The following is a 12,342-nucleotide window of genomic DNA, read 5'->3' as shown; positions in this document are numbered from 1 at the left end:
TAATATAATGCTGTTGTACAAATCGATGGTAAGACCACACCTGGAGTATTGTGTCCAGTTCTGGTCACCACATCTCAAAAAAGACATAGAGGAAATGGAAAAGGTGCAAAAGAGAGCGACTAAGTTGATTACTGGGCTGGGGCACTTCCCTTATGAGGAAAGGCTACGGCGTTTGGGCCTCTTCAGCCTAGAAAAGAGACGCTGAGGGGGGACATGATTGAGACATACAAAATTATGTATGGGAAGGATAAAGTGGATAGAGAGATGCTCTTTACACTCTCACATAACACCAGAACCAGGGGACATCCACTAAAATTGAGTGTTGGGAGAGTTAGGACAGACAAAAGAAAATACTTCTTTACTCAGTGTGTGGTTGGTCTGTGGAACTCCTTGCCACAGGATGCTGTGATGGCATCTGGCCTAGATGCCTTTAAAAGGGGATTGGACAAGTTTCTGGAGGAAAAATCCATTACTGGTTACAAGCCATGATGTGTATGTGCAACCTCCTGATTTTAGAAGTGGGCTATGTCAGATGCAAGGGAGGGCACCAGGATGCAGGTCTCTTGCTGTCTTGTGTGCTCCCTGGGGCATTTGGTGGGCCGCTGTGAGATATAGGAAGCTGGACTAGATGGGCCTATGGCCTGATCCAGTGGGGCTGTTCTTATGTTCTTATTGAGCCTACATCAGCACTTGAAAAATCGGTTAGGATCAGGCCCGTAATTATAGACTGTCAAGCTGATGTTCTTGCATTTTTGCAAAAGCTAAAACACCAGATCTATATCGTGCCTGAATATCCCATAGTGAACAGCAACTGTTGCTCATATACCAACCAATCCCCATAGGCTGCTCTCTTCAAAACAATGCTGAGAAACCTGAAGCATGAAACCTCCTGTACTCCAGAGAACTTTCCAAAACAATAAGAAAAATTCCCCCTTCCCAAATTGAGAGGACGGGAAAAGTAGTTGAAGGCTTTTCCTGTCATGATGGGATGCAAAGGCGGTACAGACAGAACACTAACTTTATAGCAGTTCATCAATTAGCTGAATAGTCCCCACAGGATTGAAGCAACAGGCTTTGACTAATTCAGTGGGTAATAAAATGATGAAACAGCCCACTTTAACATAAGAAAATGAAAACTGCTACAAAACCATCACAGCCTCCCACCACAAGAAGAGCTGCGTAGTCCAAAAATGACCAGGCTTGAAAAGCAACGAAGGTGGAGGTCTGTGGACCAAGACTACAAAAGGTTAAGACCAGCATCTGGAATTGTATGTGGAAGCACACTAGCAACCAGCACAGGTGGACCACCACAGGAGTGATGTGCGCCACTCGCCAAGTGTATTTAGGGCACAATCCTAACCCCTTATGTCAGTGCTTTCCAGCACTGGCATAGCACTGCCAATGGGGCGTGTGCTGCGTCCTGCAGTTGGGTGTCACTCACAGAGGCCTCCTCAAAGTCAGGGAATGTTTGTCCCCTTACGTCAGAGCTGCATTGCCCTGATGTCAGTGCCGGAAAGCACCGACACAAGGGGTTAGGATTGCACCCTTAATGGTGGTGGTTACTGAGACTGCAGGTTTTGGAACATCCCGAACATGCCATGGGGCTGGCAGGAGTGAACCTCTAAAAATTAACTCTGTGAACCTCCCTGTAGTGTGTGACAGATCCAGATACTGTTTTCCTGGCCACTTTTCATGATACGTATCTTGAATGGGATGAAAGCAGGCATTTCTGCTCTCTCAAACTCCTCTTCCAGTTAAAGTGTTATTAAAATGAAGCACCTGTTTGTGAAAACCTGCTGCAGCTAGAAGCAAAGGCGGAGAAGGCAGTTCTGGATTGCGTAGTGGGAAGTACGCCAGGTAAGTTGAGAGAAAACAAGAAAGGGGTGCAGATTAGCAACTTTTCTGACAGCACATTCTCTCCAAGAACCTGGGCCGTGTTAAATGACCACAAATGCTTCACATCCTTCCTCTCAGCATGTTTTTCACTTGCATTATAAACCATCTTGGTTAGTGCTGTGTTGGAAAGAGTTGCAGCTCAGCTGCAAAAGGTTTTTCCATCTCCAGCACGGAAGAGAGGAGGGCAGGGTTGGAGAAAGGTAGACCCTCCGGTTTCTGTGGGGCAGTGCTTCTTTCCACCGGTTTTGTACAATTTTTTGTGAGCAAAGGAAAAAGAGAGACGACGCCTGTGGAACTTACAAAGCGTCTATTGATTTAAAGTCGTTCAAACACTCTCTTTGCCATCACAGGAAGCAACATGAAATACAAAGTCCACTCAGCCAGAAGAGAGGAAAAAAGTTTCCCTGAGAGAATGAGCTCAGCTTTGCACAGCGTCCACCTGCACTCACTCCTGAGACAGAACGGCAGCCAAGCCAGGAACAGCAACACCATACTGGCCCAAGACAAAAGCTGTTTATGGAGCCTTAATACTTGTGGACTTGCGGAAGGCTTTAGAACTCCAGAGCTGATCAAAGTTCCGTTGGCTGCAAATAGTCACTCTGAGGACAAAAAGCCACTTGCCATTTGGGGCGGAAAATGATATGAAGAGAAAAGGGCTAATTTCCTCCTCACTGTGCTTCATAGTCCCAATCAGGATTAGGCCCTCATGGTTGTTTTTGTGAAAAGAGAGGTGTCACCCGCTGGAAGCAACTAGGCTATCACCACCACATTCAGACACACAAGTAGACACATCCCATGCCCAGAGCCACAATCATACTATGGAAGCTGAAACTATACATCAAATTCACAATGGATTCTCACAATGCACAATGTTGTACTCTTATTACAACATTAAATTGTGACCTGACAGTGAAGATCCTGAAACTCAGTTCAACACAGATCTCTCCCCAAGTGGTGCAGTCATCTCACGACCTGCCCCTTAACTGAGATCAGGAACAGATGATGAGGCACCTGCCCCATTCACTCCACTGCCCTTCATGAATCGCCTCCCTGTAGTCATTACAGTTCAGTGCTGTCTCTTGTGATCTGGTGTGCTCCCTGGGGCATTTGGTGGGCCGCTGTGAGATACAGGAAGCTGGACTAGATGGGCCTATGGCCTGATCCAGTGGGGCTGTTCTTAGGTTCACAGCACTGACATTAACCATGGTTAAAATTCCATGCTTAAATAAGATTCTCAACCCCACTCACCTGGAGCTTTCTGCATAATGCGACATCACAGTAAGAAGGTCACCCACAAACTAGACACAAACCCAATGTGAAAACAGTAACTGTGCTATGAGTCTAGCTATGCCAGTGAATGAAGTCCAGCTCACCAATCAGTTGTGCTCTTCCTGCAGGTGAGTTAGTTCAAAAGTGCCACATGAACATTCATCAATGCAAAATTGCTATTAGGATGGGAGGGGGAAGTAGGTAGTACTTCACCTGCAAAAACAGTATAGTATTCCTGCAAAAACAGGAAAAAAATGCTTGAAGGTCATATAGCAATGTCAGTAGGTTTGCAGAGCAGTCAATTCCACATCTCATGGGGGGGGGGCAGAGTTCCCACTGGAAGTGAGAGAAGTAGTGCTCCCCTTGCCCCTGGGGGGTGGGGTGGGGAGGATTCCCTGGTATCCATGGATTCAGTTAACCACAGGAGATCACAGAACAGGTCGCAGATCACAAAACCTGTACACTCAATATTAAGAAAAGGCATGCTTTTTTAAAGGTGCCTTGTCTGTAATTTTAAAGAAAAGCAGATAGAAATAATTTAGCAACTGTACATAAGTAAGTCTTTTAGAAGCAAGATAAGCGAGAGCCAAGATTTTCACGGTTTTGCAGTGCACAAGAAATGGGGACTCAAAGCCGCAGACATTACATGCAGCTGTCATTTATAATTAAGCTGAACGTTTGAGGGTGGGTGGCTTAGAAAAGAGTAAAATAATGTAAAATGGCTTATTTATTTATCATGCCTCAGCACAGCTGGTTAAGAACATCATGCTGCTAGGAAGAGTATAGCTTGATTCCCCCCCTCCCCCATAAGAGCCATGGAAGCTGAAAGTCATACAAAAATTTGCTGTTGCCAGTTTAGGACTCTCGTTTTTCATACACAATTCCAGTATTTCTACAGTTCTTACACTTACGGTATGTACAGTCAACCAATATTTATCTTAGGTTCCCCCTTTTATTATCTCACCAGGGCCACTGAGAGCTGGCAAGGGGCAAGATACCTGATTGGGGTCCCCTTCCTGAAGCAAGCTAATCACCACCACCCTCTGGCAGCCTCACCTTGATGAATGCCACTACATTTCTTTCCTCCCACCTCAGCAAAGCCGTCATCTGGTGCTTTTCCTTCTTCTAATAACACAGGGGCAGCCAAGGACTGGCTTTTACTCTCTCCCTTATTACTAGGTGATGATTTTGAAACAATGTCCAGGTGAAAGAAATTTGCGTGGCCTTTTTTTATCCCCCCTTTTTTTCTTTTCTTCTCTGTGCAGGAATCAGCAAGAAATGAAAACACATATCAGAATGGGATAATGGCCTTGCTTTGAGTAGTGCTACTGCATTTCTTTTCTTCTGCCTCAGCAAAGTCCTCCTCATTTACTTTCCCTTCTTCCATAATGCAGGAGTATCCAAGGAGTGGCTTTCACCATCTCCCTCCTTACCAAAGTTCAGATGCAATAAATTTGCCTGGTCTAGCTTTGATTTTTCATTGTTTTCCCTTTCTGTGCGCCATACAGCCCAATCCTATCCACACTTTCCTGGGAGTAAGCCCCTTTGACTCTAATGGGACTTACTTCTGAGTAGACATGCTTAAGCTTGGGCTGTTGTATTCTTACTCCATACTGTTAATTCCACCTTCAAGCAGTGTCAAAACACAGGCACGCTTGAACCAATGCCAGGTGTTCTATCTAGACACACCCTCAACTAGAAGGAGGGGTGGAGCTGACTATTGGGGGGCCTGGGAATTCTGTGAACCAAACTGGATGAAACCCACTGCTGGGGCCTGGCAGGTCTGCTCTGAAGGTGCAAGTTTCACTTCCCCATGTTTGAACTGTACTAATACACGTTGGTGCTTATGGAGAAGACCAGGGCTGGATTTCCACTACAGCTTTAATCCACTTTCAATGCATTTCAGTTCCCCTAATACAGTGTTTCTCAGTGGGCCGGAACCCACTAGGTGGGTTGTGAGCCAACTTCAGGTGGGTCCCCATTCATTTCAACATTTTATTTTTAATGTATTGGACTTGATGCTCACATGGTACGTGACTGCAATTGAAGAAATGTTGCAGATCTGTACTTTTAACAGGCTCCTCTGTATATGCTTTTAACAATGATATTAAATGGGACTTTAATGAAACCCCTGGGGGCTGGGGGAGAAGAATAGGCCCTCAGTTTGGCTGTACTTAATAATAATAATACAGGTATTTATATACCGCCTTTCTTGGTCCTCAGATTTCTCCTTAGACTTTATTCAAGGCGGTTTACATAGGCAGGCAAATTTAAATCCCCGTAGGGATTTTTACTATCTTTCAAGAAACCACAACATTCAGATGTTTCTTTCTTGATCTGGTCGCACATTCTGGCCTCCGTCCTCCCACACTCAGACCAGATGGAATAGCTCGGCTCAGCTTGCCAGCTGCTTCAAGGTCGCACGGTGCCGGTGGCCTCGAACTGGCGACCTTCGGATGTTATCTTCAGGCAAATGGAGGCTCAACCCTCTAGACCAGACCTCCTGCCCATACTTGTCATAAGAGGTGACTCAACAGCCACCGGGTAGATGGAACTCATTAGCCTGGGAAGGCAGCTCATCTGAGAGAAGGAAAACTCTGATCCCAAACCTCCACTGCCTTGTGGCTACATCCAGTTATGGTAAAGGCTTCAGGAATCAACCTCGAGGCAAAATCCGAGCCAGAGTCCCTGAGGCAGTTCATGGCTGAACACAGTCACGTTCAGGCAACTCCTGCGACACCACTGGAACCAACCGTATTGGCCTCTGCCTTTCCATTGGACCATTTCAGCGACGTGGAGAGGGGGGATTTGCCGCATGGGAAACAGTCTATCCTCCGTATCTACTTTACCCAGGCTTTGCACACTGAAGAGGACACTCTGTTCTAGAACCACCATTCAGAGCGCGATACCATAGTTTTCCGAGACTGAAGGATGCCAACAAAATGGGACTTACTCCTGGGTAAGTGTGGGTAGGATTGCAGCCTAGGATTGTTAAAAAATTTTCTGCATGATGATGTCACTTCTGGTCATGATATCACTTCTGGTGGGTCCTGACAGATTCTCATTCTAAAAAGTGGGTCCCTGTGCTAAAAGTCCCTGAGAACCAATGCCCTAATGGATTCGGGGGGGGGGGGATGAACTGTAGTTTGTTAAGGAATCTGGCAGCTGTTAGAGCTACCCTTAACTACCATTTCCAGTATGCTTTGAGGGAACAGAAGTGCACTGAAAGTGGATTCAAGGTGAAGAAACACAACCCTGGATAGGCTGAGATTGAGGCACCCGCATTTATTTTGTAACAAATTTGTTTTGTACTGCAAAATTTTGCCATCACCCGAGCCCCCTGGGAGCCAGGGGAGCCTGGGAGCTCCAGATATTCCCCCCCCCCCCCGTGTCTCATTCCTTGTTGCATTTCAAGTCAAATTAGATGCAATTGGAACCACACTTTGAACTCTGAATGTTGTTTTCTTGTCCGAAAAGTACTTGGAGGACCCAACTTGAATTGGGGTGTTTTAAACCTCTGTCCCAATCCCTCTTACCCAACTTCAAAGACTTCTGAATCTGCTATAAGTAGAGAATAGACTCACAAGTACTCCCCTCTGTGGTTACATCAGGTTCTGTGTGTGTTTGTGTGAGAGAGAGAGGGTGGGGATTTGGATCAGGACCAAGTTGTGAGGGCAAAGGGCTTGACTCCCAGTTGCCCTCAGGCTGCAGTTCCAATATAAGTAAGGTCCCCACACCTGCTTTGAAGCTCCCACATCAGGCCTAAGTTGGACCTTGGAAGAACATCCAACGGGAATGCTCTTGACTTTCACTTCATGTTTAACTCTCTTGGAGCAAGGTCAGCATGGCAGCATGGATGAGGCAGAGACCTCCTCCTCATATTTGCTCAACAAGTATGGAGACTTGGCTGTGAATGTGTTGGGGACATGACCAAGGAGTGGGGTTCCCACAACAAGCATGCTGAAGGCAGAAAGGAGAAGATGGCGTGTGTGCAGATCAACAAGTGATTCAGGACGGCCACAGTGGATGAGCCAAGTCAGAACCTCTCTCAGTCCTGCCAGGATCCCTGCAATTAATCTCAAAAAGCAGAACAAAACCGTGAAGGGAGAAACAGAACAAGCGGGTCTCTGCATGGCAGGAGAGAAGGGGGACATGCGGGGGGCCCCACTCCTGCCTTCTTGACAGAAATTCTAGACTGTTCTGCTCAGAGTCTCGCCCCAACTCAAAATGTAAGCCTTTCATGTTCATCCTGGCCCTCGTTGCTTCTTTCCACTTGGTCACAGATTGCAAACAGGCCTGCAGAATCTTTGTGCCCAAGAGGGATGGTAGTGGCCAAGGGGTACCACAGAGCAGTGCCTGTGGCACAGCTAGTTCTGGGGCAAATGTCTGGTCTACCCACAACTGGTCTTGCCAGAAGCATATTCTGCTGGAACAGTTTTTGATGTTTCAGACTTGTTGATGCTTACCATGTTGCGGCACTAACCACTAATATAAGCTTCCCTGCTTAGAAGCAGGAATGTGAAGAAAGGACGTCAGATTCTCGACTCAACTACTACTAATATTGAGAACTTGGAGCTGTTGATTTTCCTCTTTACAGCAGAGCCAAGAAACTCAGCTATAGCTGGGGAGCCTTCGTTCACAAGATGACACTGGTGGCCTTGGATTCAAAGGGCTGCTCTATACACAACCAGAGTCTTCCTCTTTATGCTAGTGACAGCAGAGAAAAATCATCATCATCTCTACCTTGCTACAAAACTTTTACAATAACCTTGTACTGACATAGTTGCCTTAAGGAAGCAAACTGGAAGTAAACCAGAAGTTGTGGGCACAAACTGAAAATGGCTTCTGGTTGCTGCCTTAAGGCATTCTGAGGCTAGTGGAGACCAATGGAGTGGGTTGCAGGTCAGTGTGACCCAGAAGCAGCCTCCAAAGGCTCCCAGTAAGGCAGTGGTTCCCAAACTGTGAGCTGTGGCTCCCTGGGGAGCTATAGAATCCTCACCAAAACCCACCACCCTATACAATGTGTAGGACTGAAGCCCTAATGGAGAGCCATGGTGTTTGGTTCAGTAGATAAAAGGAGCTGCCAGTCAACAGTTTGGGAATCACTGCAATAAGGGAACACTGAGTCATGACCCACCACATAGCAGGTTGCAACCCACCAGAATGATGTCTGTAAAAACCTGAGGTGCATATAGTTCAGTGCACTTCATATAGTTCAGGCTATATCCAGGTTCTGGGGATTCATATATAGTTCCTGTTGCTAGATGGGTAAGGTTAGGGGTGTTATTTATTTTACTCAGAAGTAAGCCCATTATGTTCAGTAAGATATCAGCTGTGATCCTATCTTACTCACTGGAAGCAAGCACCTCTAGTAATGGCAGAACTGTACCCCGGCCAACTTTGACCAGTTAATGATGGCTGCTACACCTCTCACAGCACCAACCATCATCTTCCTCAGCATGTGCTACAGACAGTTGTGAGCCAGCAGCTCTGCCCACACCAAACTCCTACTAAGCTGGTATAGTTAACACAGAATAGTTAGAGGGGCTACTAGGCTGACTTCTTCAGAACACTCAAGAATGAAGGACCAGAACTGTTTATTTCTTGATTCATCAGGACAGGCTTTATTCATTTTCCCCCAGCTCATTTCTGCAAGCAACGTCAAATTCATTTACAGCTGCTCCTCTCTATTTTCACAAGCCTACCAGATAAATTTGTTGCACATTACAAGGCACAATCTTTATCCCTCAGCCTTCTAAAACAAATTTAGGACCATTCCAGAGCCTGCTCATCGGACTTCCAATAGCAGTTTAATTGCATCATAGCCTGAAGCCAACAGGTCTTCAGATTAAAAGTCAAAATAAACACCAGAGGAGCAGATGCCATTCAGAAGAACTGGGGTCTCTCAGCCTCTCTTCCAAATATTAGTTCGTGGGCTTGCAAAAATGCCACACTTCACGGCTTGCCAAAATAATCATTACCATATGAAAGAGTTTCATTTAAGTCTCTGCTAAATCTATTAGTAAATATTCATTTTGTAGGGAAGATGGAAACAGGCAAAAAAAGAAAGTAAGAAGAGAAAGCTCAGAGGCTGCACTCATCAGACCCTACGGTTCGAAAATTCTGCTGCTTCCATGCTGATGAAACTTCTAAAAATTTGAGCAATGCAATTTTGGAAGGATCACACACTGACTGTGAAATTTCTTTTCCTCAACAGCTGCCACTTTGCTGGAGCCCAGGAGTCCACAGAGGACCATATATCGCCCCACCCCCCACACTTTTCAGGGCATTGGCACAGAACCAAATATCATATACTGCAGCCAGCAGGAAGGGAGTTTATTATGATGCTCAGCAAATAACTCCTAACAAATACATTATTCAGTGAATTATCCTTATTTCCTGCAGCAGGTTGTAATTTCCAGCTCTCTGACATTTCAGCCTGCTCGTGGTCTTGGGGGTCAATAATTCATGCTGTGCTGAGTTTAGATTGGCTACAGAAATCAGAGGGCCTCAGATGGAGGAGGAGAACAAGACCATCTTAGCTGTCAGAAGCTCGCAGGAAACTAATTTGAGTTAAAGGCCTATGAACCAGATACAACACGGCTAATGGTCAGATGTGGCACCATGAAAGAAAAAGTGGTCAAAAGGACAGAAGAAGCCTAAATACAACAAACAGTTTAAGACTCTAGAATGTGATACAAATTTGTCTACAGGGATCGAACAAGTGGATTCTGTAGATTCTTGCAAAATGCACAGAGCATTGAGTTTCTTGAACAATTATTTTAATCCTCGAAAATGATTTCTAATGCTTTTCTATTCAAAAGACTTGAAAGCACCATACAAGACTGTCCAATAAATATCAAATAGAACACAATGAAACCGGCAAACTGCACAGGAGAAATAAAACCAAAGTGGCCAGGCAATTTGAGGGAAAACTCTTTCAAGGCCATGTTAAATGTTCATATTTGACCTTCTATCTTTTGGGGGTTGGGGGAACCACAACTATGTGAGACTCTGGTCTAGACCAGGATTGCAGTGTGCTTGTGGGGGGTGGAATTAACCCTATTCACCTTGTGTGGCAGCCCTGAAAAAAATCACGATCTTCACAATTGCTTTTTGCCGGGGGGGGGGAGGGGGAGAGAGAGATGCTGTCTGTGTCAAGGGAAGTGTCGCAAAGGTGCAGTCTACCATGCAGCTGCAGTTCCAGTAATCGCAGCTAGTTTCAGCCCATCCACCCCAAATTTCACACCCTGCTCTTGAAAACGTCTGTGACTGCCTGGGTTGCACTTTTGCAGTCCTAGTTTAAAATCACATCTAGATTGGTCCTCAAAAGACACACTTCACATTAACATCAAAAAGAATATGCAGATTGTAATTTCAGAGCACAGTCCAAAGTGTCAGAGCATCTCCCAAGGAGTTCCTGTTCTGAAGCTCCCCCAGTCTCTGTAAAAAGGAGAAAACGGGGAGTCCTGTTTCTTCCGTCAGTGTCAGAGGCTAAAGAGAAATATGAGAGGGACTCTGAGCTGAGTTGGTTCACACTGAATTAAGAAGGCATTAGATACACAGATGCCAGTGCTGCCATTATGGCATCAAGGGATAGTTTGTCCCCTTGTAGCAAGGCTTGGACCTAGATCTAGTCTGAGAAGCAAAAATGTCTAGCTGTGTCATGCAAGGGACATATTCAGGGTGGGGGGGGGCAGGGGCTTAAGCTGCAATTCTTGGAGTCAACCCATGACATCAGAGAGACATTTGACAGTGCTACCTTCATTGATGCGCATTTTGCAACAGACCACCTCTGCAACCCTGTAATTGCTGAAGACCTGCTTGCAGACTCCTGTAGCACTGAGGATTTGTAAACAGCCTGTGGCTGAAGATATGACTTCGCATATTTACAGAAACACCAGGAGGTACACAAAGCAGGGACTGAATGCATTCCCTCTCCAGAGTGAAACTATGCAGATGCCTGGCTAGCATTTGCTGCCATCTGGGTGACCTCGGAAACAATCAGGAACTCAAGGAGGGCAAGAGGAATGTCTCAGCCCACAGGAGGAGAGTGCTTCAGCATTCCTGTCTTCCTCTTAGCCAAGTCCATTTACACTCGAGAAGCCGTCGGCTCAGGGCAAGTTGATTTGATCAGGCTACTTGATAATGGTTCATGGTAAGCATAAAAACAGACTTCTGGCTGGTGCTCTTCTGCAAGAAGGAGACTTGGAAGGGGACTTGGCGACAGTTCACATCGCAACCCAGCATGCAGACTGTATACATGCATGTGCTCCACCACACATGCACAGGAGTAAACCTTGAAGCACAAGCGCTTACACAGCCCCACATACACACAGAAGGTATACAGGCCAATAACCAATGAATATTTGCTTCAAAGTCAATCTCACTGTGTTTAGTGGGGCTTAGTCCCAAGCAGGTGGAAGTAGAATTGCAAGCTTAGCATAAACCAAGGCTTGCATATACATCCATATGTTTTGCCTACACTGGTCTCACAGGGCATGTACTCCTCCATTCTAAGGGCAGAGACATCTATCAACATAGTGACTCTTCTATTTAGGAGGGAGAGAGCAACTGCTCCTAGATGTTGCAGGACAGCATCCTTCTCAGTGGCTGCTGCTTGTGTCTTTTTTAGATTGTGAGTCTTTCAGGGACAGGAAACCACAGCCTCATTTCTTTTACTATTTAAACCATGTCATGAATGCCTTTGTTGGAAAAAAGAATATAAACAGACTAAATATTAAAACCACTCCATATAGTGAAACTGCCAGTTTAAATCAGCCAGTTTAAACTGCCAGTTTAAATCAGCAATTTTCAATGGTTGTTCTGCAAAATGTCCGCAGATGCGCTGCAGGACTTTGGAGCACAGTGGTGGAAACGCATGAAAAAACTCTTTTGGGCTCTGTGGCTCTTTCTAGAGCAAAGCTGGTGGAGGAAGAGGGACAGACAATTCATTACTACAGACAAAACAGAACCACAGAACCTGGGTGATTCTCCCAGACGCCAGAAATGACCTCGCAAGGGGTGAAGACCAGAGGTCAGTGTGCCACGATAAGAAAAATGTTGAAAATCGCTGATTTGAATAGTCACTGCCTCTACCCAGGGAATCTAGGAATGTAGTTTTCTGAAGGATTTCTTGTGGAAAATTAAGTCTTCACCAAACTACAATTCAAAGGA

This window comes from Tiliqua scincoides, chromosome 7 (genome assembly GCF_035046505.1).
Source record: "Tiliqua scincoides isolate rTilSci1 chromosome 7, rTilSci1.hap2, whole genome shotgun sequence".
In the NCBI taxonomy this organism is placed as follows: Eukaryota; Metazoa; Chordata; class Lepidosauria; order Squamata; family Scincidae; genus Tiliqua; species Tiliqua scincoides.
The sequence above is the reverse complement of the archived record's forward strand: the minus strand, read 5'-3'. Positions refer to the sequence as shown.